The sequence below is a fragment of the Peromyscus californicus genome, unplaced genomic scaffold (assembly GCF_007827085.1).
Source record: "Peromyscus californicus insignis strain IS unplaced genomic scaffold, ASM782708v3 Scaffold_20__1_contigs__length_68692818, whole genome shotgun sequence".
Classification (NCBI taxonomy): Eukaryota; Metazoa; Chordata; class Mammalia; order Rodentia; family Cricetidae; genus Peromyscus; species Peromyscus californicus.
The window spans coordinates 23,589,266-23,612,533 of record NW_026294503.1 but is presented as its reverse complement, the minus strand read 5'-3'; the positions used below and the strand labels follow the sequence as shown (position 1 = coordinate 23,612,533).

Below are 23,268 nucleotides of genomic sequence, written 5' to 3'. Positions count from 1 at the left end.
AGCTTGAAGGAGGTTCCATTAAACTGGAAAAGCTTGAGAGTCTTTAGTTGGTGAGTTCCTGCTTGTCCCTGCTCCCTCGAGGAACAGGGCTCTGCCAAAATTTAGATCAGAGATATAAAATAAAAGAATGACTTATTGGTTCTAATTTATCCCATTTCTTCATCTCAGACCCCTTCCTGTGGCAATGGGAAGTGAAAGGGATTTTCTTTGGAGCCATGCTACAGCTTCCAGCCTGTGAAGAGAGCATCCCCAGGTGCCAAAATGTCGTGTGTGTGATTAGTTGCTAGGCTGTGTGAGCTTGCCTGGGAAAGGTTGAAAGGGAAGCCGCAGACTAGCGGAGTCAGGTGGTCTGGGACTTAGGTAAATTACGTAACTGTCCTTTGCGTTCACATCTGTTCCACTTCCACCGGCTGTTTTGCTGAAGGGACAAGTGAAATCCCACAGTTCGGTATGCTGGAGTGTGCAAAATGCTAATTGCTTTCCGCAGCCCACAGAGTGGCACAGAGGGCATGCCTCTCCGGAGGAGAAAGGAGGGGAGGTTTCCTCCCAGACTTGGAGCTAGGTAGAGTCCAGCTGATTCAGCAGGCCCCTGTCACACACACATCCCTCCTCCTGCCCCTCCTCATTGATTTCTAGCATGACCTTTCTCAGGGAGCAGTGGGAGGACCCGCAGCGGTGGTGTAGGTATGAGGACCAAAATCAAGAGCTTCAAGGTTTGTCTTTGCTGGGAGATGCTAATTTTAGCACATGCTTCCATCTCTCTATAGACGCACCTTTCTGAGTTCCCAGTCAGACACTGGAGATTGGTCCCTTGCCCAGTGGCTCTGAGCTTGGCACTCAGCAGATGTTCAGGTGCCTTTGTTAATTGAATTCAGTCCATGCTACACCCAGTTTGTGGCAGATCTGGGTCTCTAAGATCTAGTCTCTAGACCACTGAACTCGGCTTCTCTTTCTGTTTCATCTTGCTGCTAGCATAATCATACCCTCCTGGAAGGATGCTTTGGCACTCTTGGAAGTTCTCTGGGTGAATGTTGCTATGATACGTCTTGCAGAGAGCTGACTGCTCAGAAGTGAGGGCAAGTGCTATTTAAGTTGGGTAAGTGAGAAGGAGTGCTGCTTTGTGGATAGCAGTTGTTAGATGACCATAATATTTACATGAGAGATGCCTTGATAACATTTTGTGTGCATGTAGTGCACACAGATTCTAGCTTTTAAAAGCTGTGGTAGCTTATTGCTATTTGATTATGAAATCCTTCTCTCTTTTCATTCATATATCTGTTTATCTAATCTCTATCATCTATCTCTACTGTCTATCTATCTATCTTCTATTTATCATATCTACCTATATGAAGAGGGTAAACAGGTGAATATGTATGTATATATTATATATCATCTATCATAATACCTACCTATATATCCATTTGTCAATAATTTGCCATCTATGCATCTATCTGCCTATGTACATCACTAATCTATTAATTAAGATTACTAAGATTATTAATTAAGTTGACTAAGAACTTTGGGGGTGGGGTGGAATTTTAAAGTATCTCTTCAGATTATGTGAAACTCTTGCAGCAACCCAGATGCTAGAATGGAAACCATAATCTCAGACACTTGTTATGAGGGCTTGTACCTCTGATAGTTTTGTTAATTATTTTAGGGTTTGCTTTCCTCCAGTTTATTTGCAGTGTTGTTTTAAAACTCATTAGCTGTTCATAATGTTGCACCTAATTTAGTTGATAGATACAGGGAGCTTAACCTGGTTATGCCATTGTCTTTATACAGTTCAAGGTGAAAGCTTGAACTTCTGAAGTTGGACAGAGAAGGTTATTTGGACTGGATGGACCCCAACTTAGTGTTGAAGTCAGGGTGCTAGGCCCAGAACAGACTGAGTAGGATATATATATAGTGCATACCTTCCACACTGTGTCTCAGTCTTGTCTGTAAAGCTGTCTACAGAGAAAGGGTCATAGTATCACATAAAGAAACGAGGAAAAGGGATTCCCCAGCAGAAGCCAGTATAAAGCTTAGAACACAGTAGGCTGTAGTGTGATTTTTCTGGGAACATGAGAACAAATATTGCTTCCTTCAGTCCAGGAGCACACACATGTCAGACCAAAGGTATGATCTTACCCAGGTCTAGATTAGTGAACCAGTGCATTTAGTGGAGTTACATACAAGAGCATGGGCAACTCGAAGGCGGTGTCCTCATGGAAAGGCCCATACCAGCTGGGAGATGACTTATGAAAACTGCATCCCTGGACCGCCATGCACAGCTTGCAGCTTGCAGGCAGTGCAATGGTCATTATTTCTTATATAGCATAGAGGAGGAGACTTGTGAATCTTGTTTCCTGAGTCTTGTGAATTTTGTTTACTTTCCAAGAAGCAATGATTCAATTAGTAGGAAATAGCTACACAACATAGGTATTTTAACATTTAAAAATATTAACACGTTGTTTGATACGACATAATTAGATAAATTTCTTTTGCCTTTTTATGTATAATATGTATCCTGGTGTATACCTTTGGGGACTGATAACATGTACGGAGACAGAGAATTCTGTTGTTCAATTCTGTTCTTTCTTGAAGCCTTGATTTGGGAATGACATGCAGGAAACTAATTCTAAGCTCCAGTGGACTTGTTCCACCTACCTTTTTTCTTTTAAAAGAGACTATCTCAGATTAGTAAACTAGGAAGGAATTTTGTGAGCTACTAGGAAGCAAAAGACTGCTTTGTGCTTTTAGTCATAATGACACTCATGATTGCTGAATCACCAGGTTTGGTGAAAGAGGAAGCCATTGTGAGAATTCTCAGTGAGATTTTGGTACTAGAAGAATCCAAATCATCTCTGAGTGCTATCATATATAGACTCCTGAGTTATCCTTGTACCATTTGACCCATAAGATGTGGTTAAGTCCAATAGACCTGGTCAAAAACAACAACTGTTGGTATTTGCAGCTCTTTATAGTTTTATAATATTATATGGTACTAATTAATTCTCTGCATTGTAAAGATATCAGGAAGCCTGAGAAATAAATTATTTCATGTGCCCCTGGCAAAAACCCTATGTGGTAAATGTCATGTCTATTTTTTTAATAGGTAAGAAATCTGAGGCTCTAATTTGGTTAAATTCATACTTCTAGTTAATAATGGGACAAGATTCGAAGCCAGATTTGTCTGACTCCAAAATTTGAGCTTTCTTCAGTATGCCATTTCTCCTTTAGCAAACATTTCCAGGTTGACTTCTCAGATTCCATCCACCCTTATGCCTCCCCCTCTTCACCCCATTCCCCGTAACGAAGCTGATAGTGGACAGTGGTGTCAAATAGGAATCGCGTCATCAGTTTTGTTGCTGGTACTGCTGGACTGAAGCCTCTGGCAGTATCTGAGATGGAGGTCTTGACTTACACTTGTTATCGTTAAGTGGAGTCACTGTCCTGTTAACATGCCTGTCACATGCTTGTCACACGCAGCATGAAGAGACAATAGTTGTACTGAACATAGGATGTGGTTTAGATGTCATACTAGATAATAGATGATGTAATACTATCGCAGGGCTTGTGGGGGGGGCAGTCTCCAGATTATACAGTATGAGCAGGACTTGATAACAGAGAGTGTTAGAACATTCTAGGACCTTATGAATTTCGGCTGCTGAAGTTGGTTGGCTATTCAACAGCCCTATAGCCCTTCTCAATCCAACTACAGAATGTAGAGCATTATTTGAGTGGCCTTCTTGATTCTCTCAAAGTTAGTACATCTACAATACTACTAGAGATGGACAAAGTTGATTCATTTTATAGAGTAGATGCCTTAGGGCTTTAAGGCTGTTTTTTTTTTCTTGCAGAAACTTTATTGCAAATAGATATGAAGGGGAGATATTCCTCTCAACTGGCCAAGGCTCCATTTATTAATGCATCTGTTCAGTCAATCATTCAGTTATTCACTATTTCATAGCATCGATATGCATAGCAGTAGACATTCCTTTATCACAGGCATAATATTTTAGGGTAGAAAATTACTTGAATTGTTGTAAGATGATCTTATCAGAGATGGAACTGAGAAGTCCAGACATGTGGAATAATTTACTCCAAGGTCTTGGTGCTCATTTACGACAAGAATTAGTACTATAACCAAGGTTCTAGAAAGAAACAATGGGCGTAGGAAAGACAGTGACATGATATCTTATCATAAGGTCAGGAATAGGTGACTAATTTTAATTTCAAAATTATTAATATACTCATTTTTTCTCTGTCCACAGCCCAAAGGCACGGGCTGTAGTCTTTCTATCTATATTTCTCTAGACAGCTTTATGCCAACAGGGACATTTAAACTGGGAGTTCTCATAGTCCTGGCTTTGGTTTAGTTTGAGCCAAAGGGGAAAATTTAGATTTAGGAAGTTCCTCTTCCAGCTGTAATGCAAAGTATGGGAATGCCTGCCTCTGTGAAGGGAAAAACACTAGCTTGCCATTAAAGCCAGCAATCTGGGAAGCAGCCTCTTGCACTAAGTGTGAAGCCAAGCCTTTGGCTGATCTCCCTTCTAAGCTGGGAAGCCGCCGCCAAGATGATAAACCCTGGGACTCTCCTCAGCTTGGAAGGCTGGTTAGAACCCGTATTTCCTTCTCTCTCTGCACGAGGACCTGCACAAGCTTAATTTTCTCTTTCTGATGGGACTGCATCCTGCATCTCTTGGGCTGGTACAGTGCTAGGGAGCGATCTGATGGCTGACACACAGCCCAAATACTTCCTGTTTAATTCATATCTGAGGGTTGCCAATTCTCAGTTGTGCAGCCCAGTCAAGAGCATTTATACTGTTATTACCACCAAGGTGACATTGCCTGGCATTTGGCTACTGGCACCATTCCAGACATTAATTCTCGTCCCACAGAAACTGTTCTTCATATTTAGGACAGGATGTTAGAGGAGAATTATTTCCATAGTAACCACCAGGCTCCAAATTTGCTACCTGTGGATTTAAGCCTTAATTATTGATATTGTCAAATTCTGCTTAATTTTTTTTTTTTTTTACAGTTTTGCTCTTGTATTAGGTAAGAAATCCAGGTTGCTGGTAGATCCTACCCGTGCTTGCTTATTCTCAGGCAGTGGGGCTTATCGGCCCTGATAAATGGCAAAGTCTTGGGTGGAACAGGCCACAGTGATTGTTGGAATCCAGTAGTGTGACACTCTCAGTGTTGAGTCTGGCCTGTATTGATTAGAAGTAAAAGCTTTCTTGATTCTGGTGTATCCTTATGTAGTCCTTGGCTTTTCCCTGCCCTTTGTAAGGTAAGAGGGTGAGTCATCTCTGATCATGGACCGTAAGAGGCTAGATAAGGGATTGTGTTCAGTTCTTCTTAGAACTCCAGAGAAGATGGCTCTTCTTTGTCTCTCCCTGCACTTGGAGGCACCTGTTGGTTTTCTGTACTACTCAGGACTAGGCATAAAAGACTGCTGACTTTCCTACAAAAAAGAATCCATGGTATTTAGTAACACGAGTTAATGTAGCATTCTGTCCCTCACCCACATGATCTTTAGATTTCTCCAATGATTTTGAGCCCTGGTAGGGAGAGTAGTATTACTCATCATGCCCATTTTACTTCTGTCAGAAGTCTTTACTGTCGCAGGTGTTTACTGTGTGACTCTGTATATCAGGCAGACAAACAAAAGAGATGGTTCCTGCCCTTGAAGACTCATGGTCTGGCAGACTTGTCTGCTGATGTAGCTTCAGAGATTTTTTTTTTTTTAACTTTTTATAAACACCTGTTGAGTGAGAAACAATAAAAACCAAACACTATAATATAGTAAGTAAGCAATAGATATAGAGGTCTTCCCTGCAGACACCTCATAATGACCAGACGTGCAGTCTTCCAGTTGCTAGGGATGCTGGGGCTCTTAGATGATGCTCCAAGAATTGTCAGTGGTGGAAGGAAGCCTCATCCAAGACCCAGTCCCCTTCCCTAGGACAGTTTGCAACTGGAGCGATATACAATGGGCTGGCTCCCGTGTCTAACTTGAGAGAACTTGAACTGGCTGTCTCAGCTCCCGAGTTCTGTATGAGCTCAAGTAGGGCTTAGGTGACTCTGCAACAGTATCTCAGTTCAGTTTCTGTCTCTGCTCATTCCTGCTTCTCTCACTCTTTTGGGTGTCCACTCTAAGGGGAGTCCGCCCCAAGTCAACATTCTGATGGGATTTTTCATCTTAGGCGCCAGTCAAGGAACCTAATGAGGACATTAGTGCTAACCACTGTGGGGCTGCAGGGGCAAGAGCTGTGAAACTGACTCCAGGGATTTGGGAGTGGAGGAGAGAACGGCAGGTTGTGTGGACAGGGCTGTCCAGAGAAGGAAGGAAGGATGCAGCTGGAGTGAGTATAGGAATGTGGTATCCTGAAGCCGTGGGAGCCTGTGTCTTCCTCCACACACAAATCTCCCCCCTTCATTGTGGACCTCAATTACCCTGTGTTCTCTAAGGGAGCAGCCCAGGCAGAGAGGTTGTGTGTCCAACCCAATGGGCTTGAATTGCCGAGCCAGCAGGACATGCTCACATCAGTGAGGAAGAACATGTGTGGATTTGACAAGTCAAGGATTTGAAGACGCTGGAGGGGACAGGGTGGAATTTGAGAAGGAATTTCTGGGCAGAGGTGGTGGCAGAACATCTCGCCTGGCTCTGCGGAAGGCCAATCTGATCTAGGAAGGGCTTACCTAAGACTCCTGGGGTTCCCTGACACCATGCCTGGGGATGTATGGGATGCCAGGAGTGCGGATTAGAAGAGGCATGCCTGCTGGGGCCAAGCAGGCTAGCCAAAATGAGCATCTGTTCCTTCCCTGGAAGGTGCCAGGGCCGAGGGATGAGAATGGAGCCTGGGAGGAGCAAGCTGCCTAGAGGGCACGAGATAGGGGGGAGCCCCGCTGGTGGGGTGGCTTGGCTGACTAGAAGCCACTCACTTGATTTTCCTGATTGTTGGTATTAAAAATATGCCCCCACACCCTGATCTGCATAAAAGGAAAAGCAAGACATCATAGCTTTCTAGATGACTGAAGATGTCAATTGTGCTTATTGCTTTTCTCTCATACAATTTTGTAAAATAATAACCCAATCCAAATAACACTGCATGTCTGGTATGTGGCAGAAGCCATGCTAAGCAGCCTGATTGACTCCTTAGTGGTTTTAAGCAAAGAAGAACCAGCTCCTAAAATACTTCTCTCACATAGGAGAAGTATAAACACAACAGGTGATTGCAACTAAAGTTGCATTCTAAGTCATTTCAGAAATGTCAGGAAACAAAATTTAAACTGTCTTAGGCAATGCCAAAGGAGGGTGGTCCTCTTGGCTCTCACAGGGACCCTCCACCTCCTATCTGTAGAAGAAATACCTGGAGCTCTCATTTCTAACTCCAGTTTTCCTGCTTGGGCTGCATCTGTGGGATGATGGAACTGCTGGTTGCCACCTTCATGATTTCACCTATGATAAAGAAAATTTGAGGGTATATGGAATCAAAAATCCAGGATCCATACATGTACGCTAAGTTTGAGGTTGAAAATACTATCGGAAAGCAGATGCAAAGGGCAACAACCCTTACATCTTTCATGGCTCAGGATAGTCCCCATCTGGCATCCTGAAGCTCCCCTTACTTGGGTTTGTTTTGAGGTACCCCTCTGCAGCTCATCTTATCCCATACTTACAGTCTCACTCAGCACTCAGCATCCTGAATCAGAACCCCACATTTATCTGATGGCTTATAGTCAATTTTGGAGCAGACAACAAGATGGAATTAAAATAGCTATAAATTAACTAGGGAACTTCTGAGGAGACAAAGGAAAGGAGACTGGAGAACTCAAAGAGAACCTCCAGATGCTGTGCTGGTCTGATTTTGGTGGAATTAGTGATGCGGAAAGATGGGGCGGGAAAGCCAAAGACTGTTGCATGAGGGTTTTAGCCATACTAGTGGAGAGTACTGAGCCAATGCTAGTCATTAGAAAAAACCCATTATAGGTAGGGACAGGCTGATTGTAATGACTGGCTGGTATTCAGCCTAGGCAAAGCATGACCTTGGCGTTCATGGAAGTCCAGGCTGAGCCTGCCAGCCATGTTCACTGTAGCAAGTCCTCTCAAAGATCCAAGAGATGTGTTTCCATGGTCACCATAAATCCCTCACCCAAACAGGAGGCTCTTCAGGGCATGGACTGATTTCACATGTCTGCATCCTTAGGGGTCCCACAGTGGGTGGATGTTTGTCAAAAACATGGCCAGAAATGTATTTGGAGAGATTTGGAGTTGGTTGAGAAGTGTGAATTGGTTTGTGAGGAAATGGGAAGTTATTGAAGGTTCTAAGACAGAAGAACTTTGTGATGGAAGGTGGAATGGATTTAAGTGGGACTTCTGCACTTTCCCCGTGGTATAGGAGTGTGACTGGAGCTAAGTACAGACACTAAGGCACCGACAGAGGAACATCTTGGTGTTGGCATCTTTAGGACCTGGAAACTTGGGGTAGGGAATGTGAGGTGTTAAAGATGACAGTGAACTTTTCATCCCCGGGAACTGGGTGTGTGGAGAGAGAGGAACTGTTATTTCAAGGCCAAATGTAAAGTTCAGCAGAACAGATTTGTTTAGCTGAAGGTTCTCTTAACACATCCAGGTGGAAGTATCCAAATGAGTGAGAAGTGCCCACCAGGAGCTTGCCAGAGATGTCCAGGTTAGAGAAACATATTGAGAAAATGGGGTGACGAGACCAAGGTGAAAACAGACAGTGGAGTTCAAAGGTTAATTGAAATGGGCCTGCTGCGTGTTTTGTGGACAGCTGGTAAGCCCTTTGCTCCTTCTCCTGTAGACTTGAAGGAAGCAGGCAGAGTGAGCCTGTTCACGTCTGTTCTTTGGATTCTTTGGTGAGAGGATTTCTCTTAACGTTTATTTTTTCTTCTCAAGTGTGTTCTTCCCATGTCTGTATTTTCACCTTTGATGCACAGAGAGCAAGCACAGTGATTTGCACAAAGGCTCTGAGCTCCTGAAGGGTAGAGACAGTGCTTATTTATGTCTGTCTAGTGTCTAAAATGGCCCTTAGACTGTAGGAGGGACTTTGAGAATCCATGTTGAATTGAATTACTTAATTTGTACAATGATTCGCAGTTTGGTAAATCCTCGAAGACACACCCGAGCCCATTGTCCTCTCAACAATCTTGTAACTCCAACTTATAAATGACAAATGAAACCCCAGAGAGGTTAAGTAGGTTCCTTGAAGTCTTATGGTAAGTAAGGCTCTATCAGTCAGGAAAGCCTAGGCTCTGCTCTGTAACAGATTGAAAATATGGCTTAACAATACACAAGTTTGTTTATCACCAGTGTGAAGTCCATTGTGAACCTGGGAACCCACTGGGGGTCTTCCCGGTGGTGACTCAGAAATCTTGGTTTTGCCAATCGTGTGTCAACAAGTATCTGTATAACCCTGCCAGAAGATCACGGAGAACCAAGCCCTGGTTCTTAAGTGTGCCCAGCAGACAAGAATCACAGTTACTCCACTCACATTTCATTAGCCAAAGAAGGCACATGACTTCATCAAACCCCAGAGAAAGAGGAAGGCGGCTATTGTCCCCTGAGCCTAGAAGGACTGGAACCAGGATGGTGAGTAGTCCCATCACCCATCTCAACACAAAGCTGACCTTTAATCCAACTTTCTGAGCCAGGTGCAGAGTATTTTAATTCTTTGACTCCTGCTTCTTTTTAAATCTGAAAAGATACTGAAAATTGCCCACGTTAGTGCTAGTTTCTGACGTTTAATTACTATCCTGGAAACATTCATTTTCTCCACCCCTTTATTCTACTTTCTTTTGTCATAGGCCTAACCCCTGTCTCTTCACGTCAGTATTGAAAACAAAGGCTCAAGGGACCCCAACTACCTCAGAGGAAGCAATCTGCCTTAGGGGTAAATGGCTGAGCTGGCTCATGCCCTCCTAATTGACCCATTCTTCTTTCTTTTGAGTTTTTGAAAATGAGAAATATTTACATGGTGAGACCTTGTCATCAGCATGGACAGTATTCCCTGCACCCCAGCGGTATTTTCTAGTAAAAGCTTTGTTAGAGTCACCTTAGGCCTCAGACCTCCCTGGATATCTCACTTCTATATGAAACCAGATCTGTATATCCACTCTTCTGGGGACAGAGACCATGGCCTGCAAGCTTATATGATGGGAACAACAAGATGACCAGGACCATAGGCATAGGGAGAAACAAGGGCTGAGAAAAGAGAAAGGTATAGGCTTGGCTTATTTACACACTAGCAATTCCTCAACCATGGATGGAGTCCAGTAAAATTGTGAGAACTTGAAGGTCAGCTAGCTATGGTTCCCTGGCTCAGTGAGCTGATACTGATGTCTACAACCACCTATATATTACTCCTAAGAGTACAGAAGCCTCTAGATGTTTGGAGCTCACAGCTAGTTATACCATGAGCTGCTCCCTTCCAGCCCAGGCTAGCTACTCCTTTGTCTCAGGAACTTGGAAAAAACACTGAAGCAAAATAAGGACTCTAGGGTGTATCATGAGGCTAATGAAAGCTGACATTACTGCATTTTGTTTTGTGCCAGGCATAAATGCTGAGGTTATCTTACCTTACAAAACTATGGTTGGACATTTTCTACCCCACCAACCTGGCAGCCAGACAGCCTGGCTCAAGGGCAAGTGTTCTTTTAATCTGTTCTGATGGATCCTTATTGCCTGGACCAGTGCATGGCAGACAGTATGTGTCCAGTGTGTACTTGTTGAAAAACACACTCAAGGCCACTGATAGAGCTGAAAGGCAGAGGAGCCAACAGAGGAAGCAGGCAGCCTGGGTTCAAGGCTTTCCCTCAGACAAGGTGTACTGTAAAGTAACCTCTTGTCTATTTTTGGCACTCATAAATTGTGATGCTTATAGTGTCTGCTAATCATTGCACAGTTGCTACCTTGCCCTGGCCCGACCCACCAGGCTATAAACACCTAGAGTCCGAGATGAGACCTGGTTCCTTCCTATACTGCTTGGTTCTGCAAAGCTGGGTAAACAGTAGGTGTGAAAGTCATGTTGGTTGGTTGTCCAGCTGCAGTGTCCTCGAGGATGGCCGAGGCAGTCACACCTTCGGCAGCTGGTTTTAACTTCTTAGGGGGAGGTTCCCACTGTCCACACCCCTGTTGGAGGAGGTAGAGCTCCCAGTGCAGTTTTATTGTTCCACTAGGGGGAGCTAAATGCAAATGAAACACCTCTCCTGCCCGCCTGAAGCAGTGGCTGCTTGTGGGCAACCCTGGGAAAAGATAGCTGGCTGGGCTAACCTGGGAGAACGCAGTCACGTGCTCCTTCTTGCTCTGTGCTTCCTTCTTGCTCCGCGACAACCTTTACAGTCAAGGTATTTGGAACTGATTCCAACCTGGTGGAGCCATGACCGCTCAGTTTTGAGATCCCTGCAGCTTCTGCCCAGGCTGACATATGGTTTTGTCTCAGGAGCAGCAAAGATAGATTTTTGAAGGGCTGCCAGACTAGTGGGGAGGCTGCTCTGGTTTTTCAGGAGAAATCCTGGAATCAAGATCTAGCAAAAGAAGGCTACTAAATCTTTCCCTGTCCCCTTCTCTTAAAATGCAGGGGAGTCCAATTAGCGAGAATGAGGAGGGTTTATATGAGCGAGAATTGTTGAGACCAAGGTTGGATAAAGCACAGGGACAAATAGCCAAATGAATGGAAACACATGAACTATGAACCAATGGCTGAGGGGTCCCCACTGGATCAGGCCCTCTGAATGGATGAGACAGTTGATTGGCTTGATCTGTTTGGGAGGCACCCAGGCAGTGGGACCAGATCTTGTGCTCATTGCATGAGTTGGCTGTTTGAAACCTGGGGCCTATGCAGGATTGTTTGGCTCGGCCTGGGAGGAGGGGACTAGACCTACCTGGACTGAGTCTACCAGGTTGACCTCAGTCTGTGGGGAAGGCTTTGCCCTGGAGGAGATGGGAATGGGGGGGAGGTTGGGGGGAAGGTGAGGGGGACGGGAGGGGGGAGAACAAGGGAATCCGTGGCTGATATGTAGAACTGAATTGTATTGCAAAATAAATTAATAAAAAAAAAAATTGCAAGGAGAAAAAAAAAATGCAGGGGCCTTTACCACTTTCATATTTCAGAGAGATGCCATTCAAAGTTGAAACTTCCCTTCTTTTTTCCATGCTTTTTAAAAAATTCTTTGGAAGTTCTATAGCTTTATACAATGTAGATTGGTCATATTCATCCACCACCTCCCTCCAATTCCCCGTAGAAGCCCTTTGTCTCCCTCCCAGCTTCATGTCTTCTTCTAATTAAAAAAATTATTACTAATCTTCTGACTCTAGTAACTGCTGCCCACATGCACATGGATGTGTCAACGTAACTGGGGCATAGGCAACCCTACCAACAGCCAAGTCCACAAAGGAAGCAGCGATCAACTTCCAATAGCTTCTCTGATAAGGGTGGGGCCTCAGGATCTCTTCGCCCAACCATGCTGAAAATTTGACTGGGTTGATTTGTGCCAGTGACCACAGCTGTTGTGAGTTGATGTGCAACATCTGTGTCATACACGGAAGTCATTATTTCACAGCTCTCCTCCCAATCACTGGCTCTTACATCCTTTCCACCTTCTCTTTCCCAAAGAGTCCTGAGCCTTGGATGGTTGACGTAGATGACCATCCACAGCTGAGCACTCAGAGTTACTTCTGCTTGGCACTTTGACCAGCTGGGAATCTCTGCATTAATCATTACTCTCTGCAAAAAGAAGCATTGCTGGCCAGAAGTTGAGAGTAGTGCAAATCCGTGGATACAAACACAAATATTTAGAATGCAGCTTGGCACCATGATGATTTGCTAAAACAATAGTAGGTTTCTCCTGTCTCAGGGCCTATGTATTCCCAGCCATTGGCTTTAGACCAGATTCACAGTACTAGGGTGAAATGCCCCCTGGGAAGCAGGCCTCAAATCCAATCATAAAGTGGTTGGGGAAATGATGTAATTGTATGTTAACTAACGTTAATAATAATAAAAAAGAAAGTGCTGGTTACCCTATAACCTTCATTTCCACTATTGCTAGTACATCAGCAGAGTCCAGTGCCGGGTAAGGTTGTTGATGTCTTTTCTCTTCCAGCATCCCGTACAGCGCCTTCTGGCTCCATGTAAGCTGGCCAGCAGGGAGAGAGTTTCCTGTCAGCTTGAGATTGCTTACTTTCCCTTCTTATCGTAATGAAACTGGAGACTTGGTTCTTGCAAAAACAACCTGGCTTGTGGAGACAAGAATGATCTATTTTGACAGCTAACCTGACAGGGACGGATGTATTTGTGTAACGTGGGGCAGTTTTATTTTATTAGTTGGTTTTAGCACGGTGCTGCGGATGCCTTTTTCTATGTTTGGACAGCTTGCAAACATGCTGTGAGCACTTGGGAAAGTTCTCAGCTAATGTATTTTCTGTAACAAAATCTGATGCGGAGTTATTTCTTCTTTTCCACAGTTTCTAATTAAATTGTCTGATTTACTTTTCGCTGTAGAGGTTGTGTATCTTTTACAATCTGATATTTTCCTTAAGGAAGAAAGATAGATGTTCTTAGCGAAAGCTACTTATTCTTTGGAGGTATGTTAGTCACTTTTCTCCATGCTGTGATGGAACACTTGACAAAAGCAACTTAAGGAAGAGCTCATTTTTGCTCACAGTGGAAGGGTATAGTCCATCATGGCAAAGGCTGGTGCTGATGGAGGGCAGTTTTAACTGTGGTATCAGGAGTGCAAGATGTCTACTTCTGTAGTATCTACAGTGAGGAAGCAAAGAGAGATGAACGTAGGTGGCACTCAGCTGGTTTTCTCCTTCCCCCACTTTTCATTTAGTCTGGAGTCTTAGTATAAGATATAGTGCCATACACAGTAGTGGTAGGTTTTCCCTTCAGTTAAACCTTTGCAGACATACAGTCATAGACATACCCAGAGGTATGTCTCTTAGTTGAGTCTAAATTCAGTAAAGTTAAAATGAAGATTAACCATCAGGAGTAGTCTAACAGAAGTCTTGGAAATACTGTATCAGTTTCTTTTCTGTTGCTGGGACAAAACACCATGGCCAGGGTAACTCATGAAAGAAAGTGTGTGATTGGGCTTATAGTTCCAGGTGGTTAGGGCCCATGGCAATGTTTGGTGTGAAGTTATGGCAGCAGGAACAGGTGAGAGCTCACATCTTGAACCATAAGCAGGAGGCAGAAAGTGCGTGGGGTGAGGATGGCAGGAGGTGTTTGAAACCTCAAAGCTCCCCCTGTGATGTATCTCCTCCAATAAGGCTGCACTTCATCCTTCCCAAACAGTTCCACTAACCGAGGACCATGTATTCAAACATATGAGCCGATGGGGCCAATTCTCATTTAAACCACCACAAATACTAATCTAGATTAGGATGGACTCACACTCTATGGTCAATTTTCATCAAAGATGGGCACTGGATTCTGACTGGCATTGAAGCCAGGTTGGATCGAACTATTTCACGGCATTTTTCAGCTAGAGTTTTTCTCACTGAACACAAGCATTTGAATATAAGTGGATTGTGCTGCAGAATGGTGATGACTCACCTTATCAGAAATCTGGTTAGTTGCAGTGACAGCTACTGGTAAAGCTGGACAGTTGCAATGTTGGTTATTTTTTGCAAAACTGGATACCCGCCAAGTTGTTTAGCGGCAAAGCTGGATAGTTGTAAGGCATTTTTATCACTGTTCATCACCTACAATTTTTTGATATGAACTGAAGGGGACTCTAGGGCTTTTCTTCCCCTGACCTTTTGTTTTAGATCAGCTTGTCAAGGAAAAGTCTGAGAGAGGAAGCAAATCAGGTGCAGAAATGATACAGAAACTTTGTTGTATGATGGAGGTGTTGCATTCTGGTGACTCAGTGTCTGCAAGCAGCAAAAGGTATGAGAGGCTATGGTGAATAGCTCAGTGCATCCATCTTCACACCCAAGGACAGATGCAAGGTTGTGTCCAGGGACAGAGGACACACCCAACAATCCTGCTTTGTCAATCTTAATATGTCCATTGGATGATTGACACTAGAAAATTCTATATGCCTGGCAAAGTAAACATTCTTTACACACTCTAAGAATTTTCCACATGTTATCTCTATTCAATGCTTCCTATATCGGCCAGGGATGTTGGAGACTGACTCACTTAAATATTAAGATTTTTTTTTTTTGGGGAAATACATACAGGCAAGTCATACAACGCCAGGCCAGAGCTGCTCCAGAGGCAGATGGGTTGTACAGCAGTGCTAGGCTCCTCAGGGTTAGCCTTTGCCCTGATAAAGCTATGACTTTTAAATTTGTGTTTCTGGGCTCAGGGTGTCTGAGTGAACTACCCTGAAGGACATGCAAACTCTGGGTGCTATTGAAAGAAGAAAAGGAAGTCAGCTACATGTGCCCCATGTAAGTTTTGTGAGTTGGGTTGCATGATGAAACAATTGCATCCACATGAGAAGCCCGAGGCCCCCTGGAGAGGTGAAATGAGTTGTCCAAACACATATAGCGACATAGAGAAGTTACAGGTCATGGCTTCAGATCTTTGTCTCCCCACTCAAAAGGAGAGATGAATTTTCACTTCAGCACACTGTCTTCTCCTGTCCTTCTGCTGGTACCGCTTGCTTCCCTCCTACCCCCATCCTCCACAGGAGGACCATGACTTGTCATTCCTAGCCATGAAACCTAAGCTTTGATTTCACTCCTGGACATCCAAATTTCCAAATGCCAGTGGAATTACCCAATGGATACTTTATGCTACATATTAATAGAAAAATCATTGCCATTTGGTATTATGGGACAAGACAAGTTCTATCCCAGTTTTTTAACCACTGATGAACATGTTGGGGGTGGATCTGGATCCCACTGGAGGGAAGAGTCTGGATGCAACTTGTGTGTGGCTCTGGATTCGTGGCCTCATTCTGATGATATTTAGAAGTGAGTGAACCTTGAGGGCCAATAGTTAAAACAAAGAGATAAACAAACATGCATTTGATCATAAGTGGGGGGAAAAGCCCACATTCCTGTTGCATAGCTCCAGAGTAAACCATTTATGACATCTGGAATAATTTATATTTCTTGAGGGCTCTAAATCTCTGCACCAAGTAGAAATTATTCCATAATCTACTAGTGGCGCCTGTTACTCTTAGTGATATCTACTAGTGATGTCTGCTATGAGCACAGGAGTGGTGGTGTGTATGCTGTGGGTTTGAGGACCCTGATTGAAGTTCTCAATGTTCTTCTCCTAATCTGCCAATTTAAATTTATGTCTTTTCTCCCCCAGTTGATGCATAATTTAAAGAAAAGAGGAAATGACCTGAACTGTTTCTCCATACACAAGCCCAGTGTACAAAGCAGTTAAGAACTGAGTTACTGTAGAGGTGTTGTGCAAGGGCCTTCAGAGTTCTGCTGTGGCCCCAGTGTTCTGCTTTGGGGTCTGTTGGGGCCAATGTGTCAGCCACAATCCACTTCCTGCTCTTCCTTGGATATGCCCACCATCCTTGCTGTTTGTTTTGTTTCTTCCTCTTCCCTTGGTGGATGTCCTGCACATTTTTTCAAGATCCTAGAAGTCAGCTTTTGCCACAAACCCTTCCTACCACCCTCTACCTGAATGTCTTACGTGAGACAAACTTAATGTTTTTGTTTTTTTTTTTAAACTTCCATTATGGCTTTTAGAATTGCTCATTTGAATACAGCCATAGAAACCTCTGGGTAGGTCTGTGCTTAATAATCAGGAAATGAGACCCACTCAGTCAATTCTAGTAAAGATGGGACTACATTTACACATCGAAACTTATTTTGTTTCCCAGGTGTTGACACCCTCCTGTGTGCATCTATTTTCCGCCGCTATTCTGACCTTTTCGGCCACCTTTTGTTTCTGGACAGTTGGGGGTATCATTGGCTTCAGAGTTTCTACAGTGAGTTTGTTTAACATATATAAGTGCTTATAACAGTACCTGGTGCAGAGCGTGAGCTCACTGAAAACGACTTGCTGCTTTATTGTAGTATATATAGTCTTAGCACCATGAGGAGCGTAGTACTTCTCTTCCTTGACTCCGTGCCCAGACTACTGCCTCAGGGGAGGCCTGCATCTGCTGTTCACTAAGATGGGTTACGACGTGAACCTTCTGACCCTTGGCCTGATGCGGAGCACATGAAATGAGAATTAGTCATGGCTTTGTTCACAGTCTGAGAACGTTCACTCTAGTCCCACCTGCTTGTAGGAACTTGAATTCAGCCAGTGTATCTCACATTTCTCAGCCCTGGCTGGCGGAAAAAAAACCCTGACTTTCAACAGTCTTGACAAGGCCTGCTCTTTATGGCTCAGTGACATCATTCAGAAGCTGGCGTCTCTGGCAGAGCAAGTGAGGTCACATTGCTGAGAGGCAAGAGGAAGCCGGAGCAGCTGCAGCCTGGGTTCTCCCAGTGCGCATGCCTTGGCCTGTTCCAGTGTATGCTGGAAGCTTAATTGGCAGAAGACTAGTCTGTGCTGGAGAACTAGAGTGGTCCAGGAATCTGAGACTGCATTTTAGGATGCCAGATCCTTGCCTACAATCACTATATGAACTCACAACCTGAACTTGTTCAATGAAGGCTCCATCTGAATGGGAAGGTACTCCACAACGCACTTCATGTTTATGCTTTGATATTCCTTATTTCTTGTTTGGCTTCCTAAACTGCAGGGCAAGGCAAACTCATCTATTTACTGCTCTCTCTGGCCTTTGGGAACCTTCCCTCTACTTCAATCTTCTTCCACATCAGCTCTCTGGGTTTCAGCTTGTATCCTCTGGCCCCTCAGAAATCTCTCCAGATTCCCCAAACCTCAAGGTGCTCTCTGCTTAGTCAGCTTCCCCCATGCAGCTTCTAAAACGAGGCTGTGACATTTCCCCGTCTGCCTCCCTGACTGAGAAGCGATCACAGGACCCTCGGATCTCTGCCATTTTTTTTTTTTTCAGTTTGTAACTCAGGGTCTGCTCAAAAAGTTCATGAATGAAAAAGAGGGAGTTGATGACAGAGTGAATGAGAGAATCATCTCTGTTTATTTCAAATTTAATGAGCTTACTCAAGCATGAGAGGGCGAGGAGAGATAGGAACAGGTTTCAAATATTGTTCAACAGTAGCACTTTTTGAGAGTAAAATTACCTCTATTTTTGGAACAGAAAAAACAGGACTTTACTCGTGATGAGAGGGACAAGGACTGTCTATGGTACTTCGCCCTTCCTCCTTAGGGGATGTTGAGGCTTCTTGGCAGAATTTGAAAACTACTGTCCTTAGAAAGATAGTACTGTTCTGAAAAGAATTGAGAGGAAAGACCATGGCATAGCTGGTACCTTGCTATCTGTGCCTGATAGCCTTTGTTACATATGCATGAGGGGGCTAATCGCCCTGCTGTTTTGTTACAGGAAGCTTTCATCACCAAGGTCACCTTATGTGGTACACACATGCTCATGCTCACTTTTATTTTGGAGAGGAGGAAATGGAAGCATAGAGAGTTAGTTAACGTGCCTGTGGGTCCCATGATTGTGGTGACTGTGGAGTCAGTCCTTGGGTTACCTTCTGAGCACAGAGCAGTTACACAGAAGTAAGCAACAGAGCTATCGGGGACACCTGCTGTCTACAGCAGTGGGGTTCGATGTCCACTGCACTAAGACTGGCCCAGGGGTTATCGTTACTGGCTGACTCACCGCACCGCTAAGGCTAGGGCTATGGCATCTGGACCATCTTGGCTCTAAGACCTCCTCAGTGGGATTGCTAGACCACTCACTGTCAATAAGAGGGTCAAATAGAAAAAAAAACCCTGGCCCAACATTTCTTTTTTTAAAAATTAAGTTTGTATTGATTACTTGGGGCCAATGATGGTGATTAGACGTGGCTTCCTCAGCAGGATAAAATAAATGGAGCAATCTTTTTGGAAACAGAAGATGGGAGTGTAGCCCCTCTCAAGCTGACTGCTCCAAAGGACCTATCTCTGTTTCATAAAAATTGCCCATACACATTCCTCTAGATCAGTGGTTTTCAACCTTGCTAATGCTGTGACTCTTTAATACAGTTCTTCATGTTGTGGTGACCTCTAGCTATAAAATTATTTCATTGCTACATCATAACTGTAATTTTGCTACTGTTGTGACTTGCAATGTAAATATCTGACATGCAAGATATCTGATATGCAACCCCCAAAGGGGTCATGACTCACAGATTGAGAACTGCTTCTCTAGATGAATCCAGGAGGGATATCTGACATTAGCTCTGGGATAAAGACATATGAAAAATCCTTTCAGAAAATATTACTTAGACACTTTCTCCATCTGCTCCTTTTCTGCCTATGGCATGAGTGGAATACAACCCACTCTTACAGGTTCCCAATACACAGGGCAGACCTGAGAAGGAACAGTCCAATGGGAAGGCTGCTGCTTCTCCCAGGGACAATTCAGAACCTCATAGATCATCTCCAGTGAGCCTCTCTGAGGATGGAGCCCACAGGTGAAGAGTACAACCTCTCTCACAGTCCTTCCTTCCCCACACACCAGAAGTTGTTCCTCCTATGGATTAGTTACAGTTCAGTTGCAGTGACAAATTCCCCGGCAGAAGCACGTTAGGAGAAAGACTTATTGTGGCTCACGGTTTGGAGGGTATAGTCCATGGAGGTTAGGAAGGCATGGAAGAGTTTATGGTGGTAGGAGTGTGTGACACTGGCTCCTCACATTGTGGACAACCTGGGCGCAGAGTGTTCAGGCTGGAACTAGATGTGTGTATCACTTTCAAAGGCCCACCCCTGGAAACATACTTCCCAGGGCCACACTCTCCCTCCTAAAGGGTCGGGAGACGTCAACATTGTTTTACATGTTATGGACTGAATGTCCCAAAATGTGAATCTGTGGGGGAACACTTCGGATTCAAACCATAACATTCTATGTGAACAACCAACCCTGTGTGTCCCCATTGTCCACTCGCTCCTAGTCTTAACTCTTAGCTTAGCATTGTTAACCGTCATCATATTGGTGGCCCATCTACATAGAGCACATCTTCACAGGCTGGATGCATGCTCTGGGCTTCACATGGAGTGTCTACTTGATCCTTCCAGCTTTCCTACCTGTTGTGGAATATTATTTTAACTAGGCAGAGATGCGTTGCCTTTGTTTACACTGCGGAATGTTACTTGAACTGTGTAATGGTGTGCCACTTTCGTTTATTGATGCAAGGGTGTGTGCTCAGTTATGTAAAGATGTGTGACATTTGTCTCACCTTGCCTGCCTAAGGCACCCGATTGGTCTCATAATGAGTTGAACAGCCAATAGCTAGGCAGGAATAAGGAATGGGAGGGGGCGCTAGCAGGCAGAGAGAATAAACAGGAGGAGAAATCCAGGCTCCAAAGGAGAAGAGGAAGAGTGAGAGAAGAAGGAGGAGAGACAGAGGGACAGGCTTGGGGCAAGAAGCCAGGCAGCCACTAGCCAGTCAGACATAGAGACAGCAAGAAAGTAAGAAAAGGTAAAAAGCCCTGAGGCAAAAGGTAGATAAAGAAAAACAGGCTAATCTAAGTTAAAAGAGCTAGCCAGAAATGGGCCTAAACTAGGCTGAGCATTTAAGGCTAATAAGTGTGTGTGTCATGATTTGGGAACTGGTTGGTGGTCTAAAAGAAAAAGCCTGGTAAACCTAGCTGTTAGTGCCACTGTTATTAGCATTCTTAGCAAGAGTGGAGCTGGGACTCCACCCTAAAAAACCAGACATACCCTTTGTGTTCCTTGTGTTAAGTGTCTCTTTTCTGTATTGTTACAACACAGAACTTTGTTTAGGGTAGTCCTGGTTTTTTTTTTTTTTTTTTTTTTTTTTTTGGTCTCTTTTCCTTCTAGAGTCTAAGATCAATGCATCTAATGCCTCTTGCATGGTTTATTACCATACAGACATAGTTCTGATTATACACTAGGTGCTCAATAAATGTTGATTGAATAGATGGCTAAAGCTAAGATTCTGGTATGCAAGTCTTGAAAACTTATCAAAGCCTCTCCAACCCTAGCTCTATGCCTGGTTCCCCAGGGTGAGCTCCATCATCATCGGCCCTGGAACTGTTTCACCTTCATTAGCTTTTAATATGTCTTCTAGGCCTTTGCCTGTGAGTGTTCTCCACACAAACATCTCCCCTTTCTTTGTTCTATTTGTCACTCTTTTCATTTCAAATTAGAGTCTATGACGACAGACCTATGGCTTCTCTTAACTACCTTCCACTCAAGGACGTCTTTTTAGAGTCTGTGACACCAGTCTGTGTCCCTTGAGAGCTGTTTCCTGCCAACTTTAAGGAGATGGGATATTACTAATTACCAAATAACTACTTTGCAAGTGGGAAGGGACCTGTTGATTGTGTTTGGTTTAGACCAATGAGATGACCCTTGAGAGTAAACTTAGGGAGTGTCCTTACAAGAAGTAGGCATGTATTTCTTCTCACTTTTCTTTTTCTCCATGGTCAAAGGTGTAGATTCTAGCTTTAGCAAGGCATCGAATGCCCTGAGACACGGCGAGGGTGGGACTCTCTAGAAGAAGCCCAGGTCTTAGACAAGTTCATGTTGCTCCTTCACCAACCCAGACTCTTTATTTGTTAGTTTTTTTTATGTTCACGGGCAATAAGCATATTTTTTTCTTGGCTTCTTCATTATGTTCTCCATCGTGCCTGACAGGCTGGCCCAAGGGAAACTCTGCACATGTTGAGAAGCCTTAAGAAACAAGGTGGTACTGATGGGATGGCTCAGAGGGTAAAGGTGATTCCTGATAACTTGAGCTCAGTTCCTGGAATTCATGTAATTAGGTGGATAGAGAGAACCAGTTCTACAAAATTATTCCCTGTTCTCCACATATTCCCCTACTCCACCCACACTAATTCTAATAATAAATGCAATTTTCAAAAACTAAAAAAAAATAAAAATAAAAGAAATTGGCTGATGAGTCTAGGTGACCAGTAGCCAGTTCAGGCAAAGCCATCATGATTTAAAAGATACGTAAACGATAAACTACTACAGACATTTAAAAGATTGGTTAACATACATGCCTCATGCTCTAGACTCCAGACTCAGTTGTATGTGAACTGTCTGGATATCCATGGAAAAGTTACATCACCTTTCTGGATTTCATTTTCTGCCTGGGGATGGCTGTTGAGCAGATGAAGCTGGACCATAAGTCTTAAAAAACTTTTCTGATGTCACTGATCTAGCTTCCAAGACAAGAATGGTTAAAGAGAAAGAAATGGATCTGAGCAAAACATGACTTGGGTGGAGAAACGTCTCAGACATTTTTCCAGAGCCTTTCAGTGCCCTGTCCCTTGGCCTTGCCTCCATTTTTCTGTCCGAGTTTTCTTTAGTCTTAGCACATAGGAGAGGAAGCTGGGGGATTTTAGCTGGAGCAAATTTAGGTCTGACCCTGCTATTCAATCTTCAGGTGCCTCTGTGATCTTAAAGTCTGATCTTGCTCTCCTGGGCAGCTTTGGATTTCATCTCTGTCAAGTCCAATAAAAAAGTCGCAATCCTAAAAATCATCTTCCTTTAATAAGCTCTTGACAAAGGCCACGCTGTCAGGGCCACCAGACTGTTTACAAGTGTCTCTTCCTGTACAGGCCAATCATGCAAGGCCTTTTCTTTTTTCTTGAGACAGGGTCTAACTCTGTCACTTTGGCTGACTTTGAACTCACAGAGGTCGGCAAGCCTCTGCCTTTTGACTGCTGGGATTAAAGGCATGTGCTGCCACGTCTAGTCTAAGATCTGTGCTTTTTAAATCTCTTTTGACCTTTACTCCATCCAACCTGACTCTGTTTCTGTCTCTGTCTCTGTCTGTCTGTCTTTAAATTGTGAATGGCTGGAGGTATAATGGGAGGACAGACAGCAGAAGAAAAGAATAATATTCTGAGGTTAAAGCAATTTCCTCTGATTCAGATCCTCACTCCAAATGCTTGGGTCATGTTCTCTAGATTTCTCTACACTTGAAATTGTCCCATCTTTGTTTATGGGTCACAGAGTCTACAGGGTGACAACACACACATACCCCACTTCTGCTTCTCAATTTTCATCATCCCCACAGAAACACATTGATAAGTCAAATCTGCTCTCCTTTCTTCTGAAGTGAGTAATAGCTCACAGATTGTTTTCAACATTGTCCTCCAGGCCAACTGTAATAGTGAATTAATGTTGGTCCCCAACCACACTTGATGTCTTTGGTATCCAAAAGTGGAGTGTGTTTTCCTCTGGCCAGGAAGTATGTCTCATGTTACATTGAATAGTGGT

At 43.8% G+C, this 23,268-nt stretch overlaps 1 long non-coding RNA gene across 1 annotated transcript in view; it reads left to right on the top strand.

The window, feature by feature from the left end:
- Positions 1 to 784: 784 nt before the first annotated feature.
- The window catches only part of LOC128116522 (uncharacterized), a 180,744-nt gene continuing 158,260 nt past the window's right edge, over positions 785 to 23,268 (top strand). Inside the window, exon 1 of the long non-coding RNA XR_008220490.1 lies at positions 785 to 1,096. This is a non-coding gene — a long non-coding RNA (uncharacterized LOC128116522). The remainder of the gene's footprint in view (positions 1,097 to 23,268) is intronic.